Source organism: Salvelinus namaycush, chromosome 3 (genome assembly GCF_016432855.1).
Source record: "Salvelinus namaycush isolate Seneca chromosome 3, SaNama_1.0, whole genome shotgun sequence".
Classification (NCBI taxonomy): domain Eukaryota; kingdom Metazoa; phylum Chordata; class Actinopteri; order Salmoniformes; family Salmonidae; genus Salvelinus; species Salvelinus namaycush.
The window spans coordinates 59,132,952-59,146,831 of record NC_052309.1 but is presented as its reverse complement, the minus strand read 5'-3'; the positions used below and the strand labels follow the sequence as shown (position 1 = coordinate 59,146,831).

Here is a 13,880-nt window from a genome sequence, read left to right as displayed (position 1 = left end):
TTCTTCAAAAATGGAGGAGCAAGAGAGATTGTCATTTTTTTCCACTTTCAGTTTCACTTACTTAGCTAGCAAATGCTGCTGGCTAGTTTAGCCTACTCAGATACCCTGCTCAAACAGAGGGATGCTATGTTAGCTAGCTGGCTATGACTATCCAACACAGTTTAAAAATATTGAAAAATTCATGCAAAATCACCTGAGATGAAAATGGACAAACTTAAGGGTGTGCAATATAGAAGGGTAGTCAGTTGACATTCTGAACCTTGGTTGAGTCCAGTAAGTCACATGACCAAGGAGCTATTGAAATGAGAAAGTTTGAAAAATGTAAAATCGTGTGAAATGAAAATAGACAATCAAAAGGGTGTGCTACATACAGTGGGGAGAACAAGTATTTGATACATTGCCGATTTTGCAGGTTTTCCTACTTACAAAGCATGTAGAGGTCTGTAACTTTTATCATAGGTACACTTCAACTGTGAGAGACGGAATCTAAAACAAAAATCCAGAAAATCACATTGTATGATTTTTAAGTAATTCATTTGCATTTTATTGCATGACATAAGTATTTGATACATCAGAAAAGCAGAACTTAATATTTGGTACAGAAACCTTTGTTTGCAATTACAGAGATCATACGTTTCCTGTAGTTCTTGACCAGGTTTGCACACACTGCAGCAGGGATTTTGGCCCACTCCTCCATACAGACCTTCTCCAGATCCTTCAGGTTTCGGGGCTGTCGCTGGGCAATACGGACTTTCAGCTCCCTCCAAAGATTTTCTATTGGGTTCAGGTCTGGAGACTGGCTAGGCCACTCCAGGACCTTGAGATGCTTCTTACGGAGCCACTCCTTAGTTGCCCTGGCTGTGTGTTTCGGGTCGTTGTCATGCTGGAAGACCCAGCCACGGCCCATCTTCAATGCTCTTACTGAGGGAAGGAGGTTGTTGGCCAAGATCTCGCGATACATGGCCCCATCCATCCTCCCCTCAATATGGTGCAGTCGTCCTGTCCCCTTTGCAGAAAAGCATCCCCAAAGAATGATGTTTCCACCTCCATGCTTCACGGTTGGGATGGTGTTCTTGGGGTTGTACTCATCCTTCTTCTTCCTCCAAACACGGCGAGTGGAGTTTAGACCAAAAAGCTTTATTTTTGTCTCATCAGACCACATGACCTTCTCCCATTCCTCCTCTGGATCATCCAGATGGTCATTGGCAAACTTCAGATGGGCCTGGACATGCGCTGGCTTGAGCAGGGGGACCTTGCGTGCGCTGCAGGATTTTAATCCATGACGGCGTAGTGTGTTACTAATGGTTTTCTTTGAGACTGTGGTCCCAGCTCTCTTCAGGTCATTGACCAGGTCCTGCCGTGTAGTTCTGGGCTGATCCCTCACCTTCCTCGTGATCATTGATGCCCCACGAGGTGAGATCTTGCATGGAGCCCCAGACCGAGGGTGATTGACCGTCATCTTGAACTTCTTCCATTTTCTAATAATTGCGCCAACAGTTGTTGCCTTCTCACCAAGCTGCTTGCCTATTGTCCTGTAGCCCATCCCAGCCTTGTGTAGGTCTACAATTTTATCCCTGATGTCCTTACACAGCTCTCTGGTCTTGGCCATTGTGGAGAGGTTGGAGTCTGTTTGATTGAGTGTGTGGACAGGTGTCTTTTATACAGGTAACGAGTTCAAACAGGTGCAGTTAATACAGGTAATGAGTGGAGAACAGGAGGGCTTCTTAAAGAAAAACTAACAGGTCTGTGAGAGACGGAATTCTTACTGGTTGGTAGGTTATCAAATACTTATGTCATGCAATAAAATGCAAATGAATTACTTAAAAATCATACAATGTGATTTTCTGGATTTTTGTTTTAGATTCCGTCTCTCACAGTTGAAGTGTACCTATGATAAAAATTAGACCTCTACATGCTTTGTAAGTAGGAAAACCTGCAAAATCGGCAGTGTATCAAATACTTGTTCTCCCCACTGTATATGGTTACTCAGTGGATATTCTGAAAGTAGCTTGAGGGTTGTAGGTCATATGACTAAGGAGCTATTGAAATTTGAAACTTTTATTGTAAAATCTCATGAGATGCAAATGGACAAACAGAAGAGTGTGCAATGTATAGGCCCACTGCGTGTACATCATGAACCTTGTTTGAGGTGTGTGGGTCACATGACCAAGGCGCAATTGAATTTCAAAAATTAAATAAATCATTTAAAATAGTGCGAGATGTAAATTTACAAAAAAAAGTGTGTGCCATCAGGGTAGTTTTGGAAGTTTTAGGAGTAATGGTTAAAGAGATATTGAAATTAGAAAAATAGGATTCGTCACTATGTTGACGGTCCCTAACTGCTGTTGGTGGACGTAAGGAAAACTACAGGCGAATATCCGTTGAATGTCTAACCTGAATCTGTCTTTACCTCGGTCGACAACCGATACAATGTGGTGTTTACGCGTATATCAGGTGTGTATTCATTCCGCCGATTCTGTTGAAAAACTTTTCTTGAACGGAAGCAAACGAAACGGGGATACAAATACCTAGAATTTGTCCTATAGAAACTCTTGTTTGCAACTGTTGGACTAATTATTACAAGGCGGTATTGAATGTGTCACTGTCTGTCACCTTAAAAATGTATCTCGACCTGTATGCACTTACGTTGTAAACATTCATTCACAGGCTAGGTTGTAGCAACCCCATGATGGGTATAGGGAAAATTTGAGTATCATATAGTAGCCTAAACCTATCGATGTTACATTGAATGGAATATGAATGACAGTAATCCAATATGCTGTAATAGAAATAAGACCATGCTCATGAAAAAAAAGCGTCATCCCTCATCATAAACAGCACTGGCAGCCACTGATAAGGAGACATATACTTGGAATACGTAGGAGGAATGGAGGGGGGAAAAAAAGGCAGAGGAGGTCTGAGAGAGAGAGAGGGAGGAAGAGGGTGAGCTTGAGTCGGTTAAAAATTGCGTAAAAAGGGAGATGGTTTGTTTTAGAAGAATGGTAGAAAGTGTAAGCAGGGTGAGCTGAAGACAGGAGGTATCGGAGGTGGTAGGTGTGGTGAAGTTCTCGGAGCCGAGGCTTGCACCGAGGGTCATGATAAAGATGAGTCTGTGACAGTTGGAGTGACCCTTGCCTTTTGGCTGATCCATTTGTGGTTTCAGGGTGGGTGAAAACAGAGTTGGGTGCTGTGGATTCGGTAACCAAAAGTGGTCTGTGATAATTGTTTGTGTTTCTGCTGGTCAGAGGGAGAAGGCACTGCGCGTTAAATGAATGGGGGCAAGAAATTTAAATTGTTTTGCTTTCAAGAAAAGGGTGCCATTGAAAGGAGTGATTACTGGGGTAGCAGTAAATGTAAAAGTTGACCAACTGAAGGGGAAGATTCCCGGTGTTTGTGATGCTCGTCATTTGGTGCGAAGCAGACAGGGTGGCATGAGTGGCGGAACAGAAGAGTCATTGTCTGTTCTTTTGACTTTTGATGTTGAGTCTTTGCCGGACAAAGTGATGTTAGTGTAACAGTTTAACTTTAGTCCGTCCCCTCGCCCCGACCCGGGCGCGAACCAGGGACCCTCTGCACACATCAACAACAGTCACCCACGAAGCATCGTTACAAAAGCCGCAGCCCTTGCAGAGCAAGGGGAACCACTACTTCAAGGTCTCAGAGCAAGTGACGTCACCGATTGAAAGGCTATTAGCGCGCACCACCGCTAACTAGATAGCCATTTCACATCCGTTACACTCACCCCCCTTTCAAGCTTATGTGCATGTGGCAGCAGTGTGTAGGAGGGAGGTTCCTAGGTGTGAGAAGTGTGCAGAAGGGCATGAGACAAATTAATGTTTAGCATTGGGAAAAGTAGTGGTATGTGTTAATTGTCAGGGTGCCCATGGGGCTGGGGATCAGAAATGTCCCGTGCGAGAGAGGCTGGTTGAGGTTTCCGGGTTAGAGTAGTGCAGAAGTTGTCATATGCTGAGACAGTGAAGAAAGTAGAGGAAGATGGGTCAAGGGGGAGGGATCCTGAGAGGAGGGGTGTGAGTAGTAGATCTGTACCAGTACAGAGGGATAGGTCAACAAGTGATATATGTTTCAGTAAGATTGGATTTTTAGCATTTATAGCAATGGTTATCAACTGTACTGCACGGATGAAACATAGGTTGCAGAAAATTGAGGTTGTGGTGGCAGCTGCAGAGAGGTATTTGGGTGTGCGAGACAGAAGAGTAACAGGGTGTGTTAAGTGGTGGTGTCCCATGCTTTCAGGTTGTTGGCCTGAGGTAGAACTAAATATATTTAAATAGTGGAGTAGGGTGGTGTTATTTTTTAAATAATTCCATTATTTTTTTTTTTTTGTGAGTGTAGTGTTAGATGGTAGGGTATTTGTTTACTTATGCATATATTTTTTAAGCAAAGTATACGGGAGTTGTACTCCAGTCTACTAGGTGGCGGTAATGCAACATTTATTGGAGGCCAAACGCCGTTAAACCTCATCGAAGAATAAACTAATCTTGTCGATGACGTTACCTAGTCAAGCAAGCTAAACATGTCAACATGACCTCCTCCTAATTAAACACAGTATTTCCTTAATTCGTACAACTAGCTAGCAACCTAGTTAAGCGTTTTCTTTTTCCGTTGTTTTAAATTCTCATTTTAATAGTATTGAAGATTTGGAACCACCACAAAAGTTAACCGCTAATGTTAGCTAGCAAGTCGGCTAGCCTGGTGAGTACGTTAGCTAGCTAACGGCTTGCCTTTAGCATCCAACCAGAGACGGTACGGTAGCTTGAAACTGACGTTAGTAAATGTAGCTAGCTAGGTAACATGCCAAATACTAACTAGCAAGTTAACTAGTGTGATTGTAGCGAGCTACTTTGCTGTCTTCCATGTGTCTAGCAAGATGTTTTGCAGTGTCTGGAAAGCTACCTAACAGTTAACGTTACCCATTCAAATTTCACCTGGACATGATGATACTGGCCTGGAAGTAGGCATGGCAAACACCCGAAATCGTCAAAACAAATTAAATAACAGCACGTTTTTGGACTCATCCAGTAGTTTTACCTGATTAAGTAGCTACACTACCACTGGAAACTACTGTAGATTATAATTTAACATGAAGAAAACATGTGAAGCTTCAGCTTTTTGAAATAATTTGTGGCCACTCATTTGTCCAGTTTTTGATCGGTACCAGAGAGTAATTCTGTTCTGATTTCAGATTTAAATGCAGAGTAGAGGAATATTTCATATGCTCTCATTTTGTGTAGTTTGTTGGGAAATTGGTTTGTGTTAGAAGTAACATTTGTTTATAGTGAATGGAATGTTGGGAGTGATGTCACAATTAGCTTTTATACCTCTAAAAGGTCCATCTCAAAATTGTATGCGAGCACACTATTCCAGACCAGTCTACACGTTTTAAAGTTAGAAATAAATTTCTAGCTTAAACGGTGTAAGAGGAGTAGCCTTGAAAATAATAACTATATAAATCAGAAAGAATTATTGCAATATTAAAAGTTTAATGTTATTTTATTTTATTTTTTACTTTTCGCCCCATTTTCTCCCCAATTTTGTTATAGCCATTTGGTAGTTAGTCTTGTCCCAAAGCTGCAAGAGAGGCGAAGGTCGAGAGCCATGCTTCCTCCGAAACACAACCCTGCCAAGCCGCACTACTTCTTGACACACTGCTCGTTTAACCCGGAAGCCAGCCGCACCAATGTGTTGGAGGAAACACCGTACAACTGGCGACAGAAATCAGCGTGCATGCGCCCAGCCTGCCACAAGGAGTTGCTAGAGCGCGATGGGACAAACACATCCCGGCAGGCCAAACCCTCCCCTAACCTGGACAACGCTGGGCCAATTGTGCACCACCTCATGGGTCTCCTGGTCGCGCCCGGCTACGACACAGCCTGGGATCGAATCCGGGTCTGTAGTGACGCTTTTAGCTCTGCGATGCAGTGCCTTAGACCGCTGTGTCACTCGGGAGGCAAAAGTTACATTCCTAAAACTTAAGTTGAAAATGACTGTGTCACTGCTTCCTTTTGACTAGACATTTTGATAAATAGCCCAATGTAAAACAGTTTTAAAGTGTCCAGAATCAATGACCAATATGCAGAAATATGCACGTCCTATTAAAACTAATACAGCTAGAAAAATCACACTGTGAATGTGTACCTCACTAATTAGAGGACAATTTGTAGAAGATGGCTAGCTACATTTTGAAGTGTTGCATTTTGATTCAAGTGGGTCACCAACGCGGTAAGAGTAATGCAACACTTTTTTTGTTAATCATTTCCATCGATATCAATAGAACAGGGAGCGTTTGGGGTGTAAAGCTGTTTAAACTAACACTATTCAAAGGCCACAGGGAAACTTGGAATACCCTATATACATGGTTGTTTAGATGAGGATTTGTAGAAGCCTTCTACAATCTAAACTGAGTGTACAAATCATTAGGAACACCTGTTTTTTTTCCATTAGACTGACCAGTTGAATCCAGGTGAAAGCTATGATCCCTTATTGAGGTCACCTGTTAAATCCACTTCAATCAGTGTAGATGATGGGAGGAGACGGGTTAAAGAAAGATTTTTAAGTTTTGAGACAATTGAGACATGGATTGTGTATGTATGCCATTCGGAGGGTCAATTGACAGGGTCAAGACAAAATATTTAAGTGCCTTTGAACGGGGTATGGTAGGTGCCAGGTGCACCGGTTTGAGTGTGTGAAGAACTGCAACGCTGCTCAGTTTCCTGTGTGTATTAAGAATGGTCCACCACCACCCAAAGGACATCCAGTCAACTTGACACCACTCTGGGAAGCATTGGAGTCAAATCAAATTGTATTTGTCACATGCCATGAAATGCTTACTTACAAGCCCTTAACCATCAAAGCAGTTTTAAGAATATAGAGTTACAAAATAAACAAAAGTGTAAAAAAAAGAAAAAAAAGAAGTGAGGCTATGCAGAGGGTACTGGTACCAAGTCAATGTGCGGGGTTACAGGTTAGTCGAGGTAATTTGTACATGTAAGTAGTGGTAAAGTGACTATTCATAGATAATAAACAGCGAGTAGCAGCACTGTAAAAACAAAGGGAGGGTGGCCATTTGATTAATTGTTCAGCAGACTTATGGCTTGGGGGTAGAAACTTAAGGTGCCTTTTGGACCTAGACTTTGCGCTCTGGTACCGCTTGCTGTGCTGTAGCAGAGAAAAGGCTATGACTTGGGTGACTGAAGTCTGACAATTTTTTGGGCCTTCCTCTGACACCGCCTAGTATATAGGTCCTGGATTGCAGGAAGCTTGGCCCCGGTGATGTACTGGGCCATACGCACTACCCTCTGTAGCGCCTTACGGTCGGATGCCGAGCAGTTGCCTTACCAGGTGGTGATGCAACTGATCAGGATGCTCTCAATCGTGCAGCTGTAGAACTTTTTGAAGATCTGGGGACCCATGCCAAATCTTTTCAGTCTCCTGAGGGGGAAAAGGCGTTGTCGTGCCCTCTTCACAACTTTCTTGGTGTGTTTGGACCAAAATAGTTTGTTGGTGTTGTGGACACCAAGGAACTTAACTCTCAACCCGCTCCACTACAGCCCCATCGATGTGAATGGGGGCGTGTTCAGCCCTCCTTTTCTTGTAGTCCATGATTGTCTCCTTTGTCTTGCTTACGTTGAGGGAGAGGTTGTTGTCCTGGCACCACACTGCCAGGTCTCTGACCTCCTCCCTATAGGCCGTCTCATCGTGTCGTCAGCAAACTTAATGATGGTGTTGGAGTCGTGCTTGGTCACGCAGTTGTGGGTGAACATGGAGTACAGGAGGGGACTAAGCATGCACCCCTTAGGGTCCCCCATGTTGATTATCAGCGTGACAGATATTGTTGCCTATTCTTACCACCTGGGGGCCAGTCAGGAAGTCCAGGATCCAGTTGCAGAGGGAGGTGTTTAGACCCAGGGTCCTTAGCTTAGTGATGAGCTTTGTTGGCACTATGGTGTTGAATGCTGAGCTGCAGTCAATGAACAGCATTCTCACATGGGTGTTCCTTTTGTCCAGGTGGGAAAGGGTAGTGTGGAGTGCGATTGAGATTGCATCATCTGTGGATCTGTTGGGGCGATATGTGAATTGGAGTGGGTCTAGGGTTTCTGGGATGGTGTTGATGTGAGCCATGACCAGCCTTTCAAAGCACTTCATGGCTACTGACGTGAGTGCTATGGGGCGGTAGCCATTTAGGCAGGTTACCTTCGCTTTCTGGGCACAGGGACTATGGTGGTCTGATTGAAACATGTAGCTATTTCAGACTCCATGTACAGGTTGCAAATGTCAGTGAAGACACTTGCCAGTTGGTCTGCGCATGCTCTGTGTACACGTCCTGGTATTCTGTCTGGCCCTGCTGCCTTGTGAATGTTTACCTGTTTAAATGTCTTGCTCACATCGGCTATGGAGAGCATGATTGCTTTCGACACCTTGTAGAGTCCATGCCTGATGGCTTGAGGCTGTTCTGGAGTGCAACACAATATTATGGTGTACCTAATGTTTTGTACACTCTTTTGTACATTAATTAGATATGGCAAAATAATTCAATCACATATACTTCTCACTAGTTTAACCATTTTGAGATGATAAAAGACTCCTAAGCACAATTTAACCCAGCGCTCTAGATTAGAGTGTCCATTGGGTCTGTGCAGCAGGCTGAACGTTTGACATCCCTACTAGAAGGCAGGTTTCTGATGAAGGTAGAGGGATCGCTAGCTAGCTAACGTTACCTACTCGGCTAGAGTGCAGTATCTCTAACTTAAAGTATCTAAAGCCAGGATAGCTAACTACTTGTCTGAACTGTTTATATAATGCAAGTGCTTTCTATATACACTACATGATCAAAAGTATGTGGACGCCGTATGTGGACGCCGAACATCTCATTCCAAAATCATGGGCGTTAATATGGAGTTGGTCCCCCCCACTTTGCTTCTATGACATCCTCCACTCTTCTGGGAAGGCTTTCCACTAGATGTTGGAACATTGCTGCGGGGACTTGCTTCCATTCAGCCACAAGCATTAGTGAGGTCGGGCACTGATGTTGGGTGATTAGGCCTGGCTCGCAGTCGGCGTTCCAGGTCATCTTAAAGTTTTTAATGGGGTTTAGGTCAGGGCTCTGTGCAGGCCAGTCAAGTTCTTCCACACAGATCTCGTCACCGTTCCTGCATGGAGCTCGCTTTGTGCACGGGGGCATTATGATGCTGAAACAGGAAAGGGTCTTCACATAACTGTTGCCACAAAGTTGGAACTCCACTCCAGTTCCCACTCCAGCCGACACTTGGCATTGCGCATGGTGATCTTAGGCTTGTGTGCGGCTGCTTGGCCAATGGAGACCCATTTCATGAAGCTCCAGATGAACAGTTCTTGTGCTGACGTTGCTTCCAGAGGCAGTTTGTAACTCTGTAGTGAGTGTTGCAACCGAGGACAAGGGCTGTCCCCAACTAAAAACAAAAATTGTGGTCGACTGAATGTCAATTTGGCAACATTTTTAAACTGATATTTTTTCCATATGTAGACACACCCTATGTGTTTTAATAAAATCAACTATGTGCATTAAGCTTGTTTGATGCTTTACGCTTACGGTTTGATTCCTCGAGGGCGCTAGTTATCTAGGTAACCAGAAGGAAAACAAATGTAACCTGACCCAACTATTCTCCTGCTCCTGCTGGCTTTCACAGATTCTGCCATTACTCTCCAGAAGTTTCCAATAATAAGGCTACACGAGGAGTCTGCAACCTTTCTCATGTGGAATGCAATTTTTTTCCTACCGATCCAGTTATGGTTTTCATATGCACATTTTCGTGAAACAGTTTAATTTATAATAACGTTTTCATATCTAAAAATCATTGTCATGTGGTTAATCAATTCTATCCAAATTAAATTAAAATTATTCTTCTTAGGTTTAACTTCTATTGCCATCTATGTAAAAATTGCCTACATAAAGCCCCCCAATTTTTTTTGTTGCAGCCTGCAGGTAGAAAATATAGGACAAAAAAATGTCAGATAAATCACATTGGCTACACATGGCCTGTCTGCAACGAACTTGAAACATCGTATCGACTATTAACTTTGGTCTTGCCAAAAGCTTGTGCTAGCTGACTTGCAACATTGTATAAATATTCACATTTTGTACTGCTTGAGCTCCTATTAGCTCAAAAATATTATGGAGCTCCTGCACCTAAATATTAACAGTACCAGCACCCAATATGAGTACCGGAACCGTTTTCAGTCCAAGTCGAGCACTGATAAGAAGCCAATTTCATGACTTTTCCACTGGATCAGAGCATGTCATTTTTTTTCCTTTCACGCTGAGTGGTTATCAAAAGGGAGAGGGCTGGAAAGATTTTAAATGCATTGAGGAACTATTGTAATTCTCAATGGATGTAAAAACATACTGTTTGCTTGCTGTTTGAGGTGAATAAAACATTACTTTGAGAAACTCCACAGCTGTGGTGCGTGAAGCCAATCAGAAATACTATCAGATCTCCAAATGGGCACATTTATATTAGAGGTCGACCGATTGATATAAACTCATTAAAAAAAGAAACGTCCCTTTTTCAGGACCCTGACTTTAAAAGATGATTAGTAAAAATCCAAATAACTTCACAGATCTTCATTGTAAAGGGTTTAACCTGTTTGGCCTGCAGCCCGACACCGGTACACTTATGACAACATCCAGCTCAAGTGCAGGGCGCGAAATTCAAAAGATATTTTTTTTTAAATATTTAACTTTCACACATTAACAAGTCCAATACAGCATGTGAAAGGTACACATCTTGTGAATCCAGCCAACATGTCCGATTTTTAAAATGTTTTACAGGGAAGACACAATATGTAAATCTATTAGCTAACCACGTTAGCAAAAGACACCACTTTTTTACTCCATCAGTTTTTTACTCCATCAGTAGCTATCACAAATTCGACCAAATAAAGATATAAATAGCCACTAACCAAGAAACAACTTCATCAGATGACAGTCTGATAACATATTTATTGTATAGCATATGTTTTGTTCGAAAAATTTGCATATTTCAGGTATAAATCATAGTTTACATTTCAGCTACAATCAGAAATTGCACCGAAAGCAGCCATAATATTTACAGACACCAACGTCAAATACCTAATTACTCATCATAAAACATTTCTGAAAAATACATAGTGTACAGCAATTAAAAGACAGGCATCTTGTGATTCCAGACAATATTTCCGATTTATTAAATGTTTTACAGCGAAAACAAAATGTAGCGTTATATTAGCGTAGCCACAATAGCCAGAAACACTTGGGCGCCGACGACCAGTTCACATGCACGACAGATATTAGAAATAGCATCATAAAATGTTTCTTACTTTTGGTGATCTTCCGTCAGAATGTTGGACAAGGTGTCCTTTGTCCAGAACAGTCGTTGTTTGGATCTGGAACGGCAAATTTCCCTCATCATTTAGCATGGGCACTTGCCAAGTGGCACGGATCTCTCCAACGTCAACAAAGTCAGAGAACGGAACACGGCAAAACTCCCGAAAAAATTTCAATAATCTGATTAAACTATATTGAAAAAACATACTTTACGATGATATGGTCACATGTATCAAATAAAATCTAAACCGGAGATGTTAGTCGTCCATAACGACAGCTAAACAGAAGGCAAATCCATGTCCCCTTTCGCGCGCTCCAGAAACAGGAAATGGACGGTCACGTCATACAAAGAGCTTTAATTCCACCTCAGACCAAGATAAACACAAAATTTCTTCTCTCACCGCCTCTTGACAACCAGGGGAAGGTGTATGAAGTGTACGTAGACTCTTACGTATCATGCCCATGTATAGGCAGGAAGTTGAACAGAGCATCGATTTCTGACATTCCACTTCCTGGTCAGGAAATGTGCTGCAGAATGAGTTCTGTTTCACTCAGAGAAATAATTCAAACGGTTTTAGAAACTAGAGAGTGTTTTCTATCCAATAGTAATAATAATATGCATATTGTACGAGCAAGAATTGAGTACGAGGCCGTTTGAAATGGGCACCATTTAACTGGCTACTCAATACTGCCCCTTGCAGCTATAAGAAGTTAAACACTGTTTCCCATGCTTGTTCAATGAAGCATAAACAATTAATGAACATGCACCTGTGGAACGGTCGTTAAAACACCAACAGCTTACCGACAGTAGGCAATTAAGGTCACAGTTATGAAAACTTAGGACACTAAAGAGGCCTTTCTACTGACTCTGAAAAACACAAAAAAAGATGCCCAGGGTCCCTGGTCATCTGCGTGGATGTGCCTTAGGCATGCTGCAAGGAGGCATGGGGACGGCAGATGTGGCAGCGCTACAGGGAGACAGGACGGACAACTGATCGTCCTCGCAGTGGCAGACCATGTGTAACAACACCTGCACAGGATCGGTACATCTGAACATCACACCTGCGTGACAGGTACAGGATGGCAACAACTGCCAGAGTTAGACCAGGAACGCCCTCCATCAGTGCTCAGACTGTCCGCAGAGGCTGGACTGAGGGCTTGTAGGCCTGTGTAAGGCAGGTCCTCACCAGACATCACCGGCAACAACGTCACCTATGGGCACAAACCCATCGTCGCTGGACCAGACAGGACTGGCAAGAAGTGGTCTTCACTGATGAGTCACAGTTTTGTCTCACCGGGGGTGATGGTTGGATTCGCGTTTATCGTCAAATGAGCGTTACACCGAGGCCTGTACTCTGGAGCGGGATCGAGTTGGAGGGTCCGTCATGGTCTGGGGCGGTGTGTCACAGCATCATTGGGCTGCGCTTGTTGTCATTGCATGTAATCTCAACGCTGTGCGTTGTGGTACCCTTCCTGCAGGCTCATCCTGACATAACCTTCCAGCATGACAATGCCACCAGCCATATTGCTCGTTCTGTGCGTGATTTCCTACAAGAAAGGAATGTCAGTGTTCTGCTGTGGCCAGCGAAGAGCCCGGATCTCAATCCCATTGAGCACGTCTGGGACTTGTTGGATCGGAGGGTGAGGGCTAGGGCGATTTCCCCCCAGAAATGTCCGGGAACTTGCAGGTACCTTGGTGGAAGAGTGGGGTAACATCGCACAGCAAGAACTGGCAAATCTGGTGCAGTCCATGAGGAGGAGATGCGCTGCAGTACTTAATGCAGCTGGTGGCCACACCAGATACTGACTGTTACTTTTGATTTTGACCCCCCTTTGTTCAGGGACAATATTCAATTTCTTTTTAGTCACATGTCTGTGGAACTTGTTCAGTTTATGTCTGTTGTTGAATCTTATGTTCATATAAATATTTACACATGTTAAGTTTGCTGAAAATAAACGCAGTTGACAGTGAGAGTATGTTTCTTTTTTTGCTGAGTTTATATACACTACCGTTCAAAAGTTTGGGGTGACTTAGAACTTTCCTTGTTCTTGAAAGAAAAGCAAAAAAAATGTGTCCGTTTTTAAAATAACATCAAATTGATCGGAAATACAGTGTAGACATTAGTAATTTACAACATTAACGTTGTGGCTGGAAATGGCTCATATTTAATGGAACATCTACGTAGGCGTACAGAGGCCCATTATCAGCAACCATCACTCCTGTGTTCCAATGGCAGCTGTGTTAGCCTTTTAAAATGATAAACTTGGATTAGCTAATTGATCATTAGAAAACCCTTTTGCAATTTTGTTAGCACAGCTGAAAACGGTTCTGATTAAAGAAGCAATTAAACTGGCCTTTTTTAGACTAGTTGAGTATCTGGAGCATCAGCATTTGTGGGTTCGATTACAGGCTCAAAATGGCCAGAAACAAATACCTTCTGAAACTCGTCAGTCTATTCTTGTTCTGAGAAATTGCCAAGAAACTGAAGATCTCGTACAACGCTGTGTACTACTCCCTTCA

The 13,880-nt window shown here is 42.9% G+C and overlaps 1 protein-coding gene across 1 annotated transcript in view; it reads left to right on the top strand.

Annotated features, from left to right (window-relative positions):
* Nucleotides 1-4,500: 4,500 nt before the first annotated feature.
* kctd13 (potassium channel tetramerization domain containing 13) overlaps nt 4,501-13,880 on the top strand; it is a 34,239-nt gene continuing 24,859 nt past the window's right edge. Inside the window, exon 1 of the mRNA XM_038980105.1 lies at nt 4,501-4,713. The gene's annotated coding sequence lies outside the window, so the exon portion shown is untranslated. The remainder of the gene's footprint in view (nt 4,714-13,880) is intronic.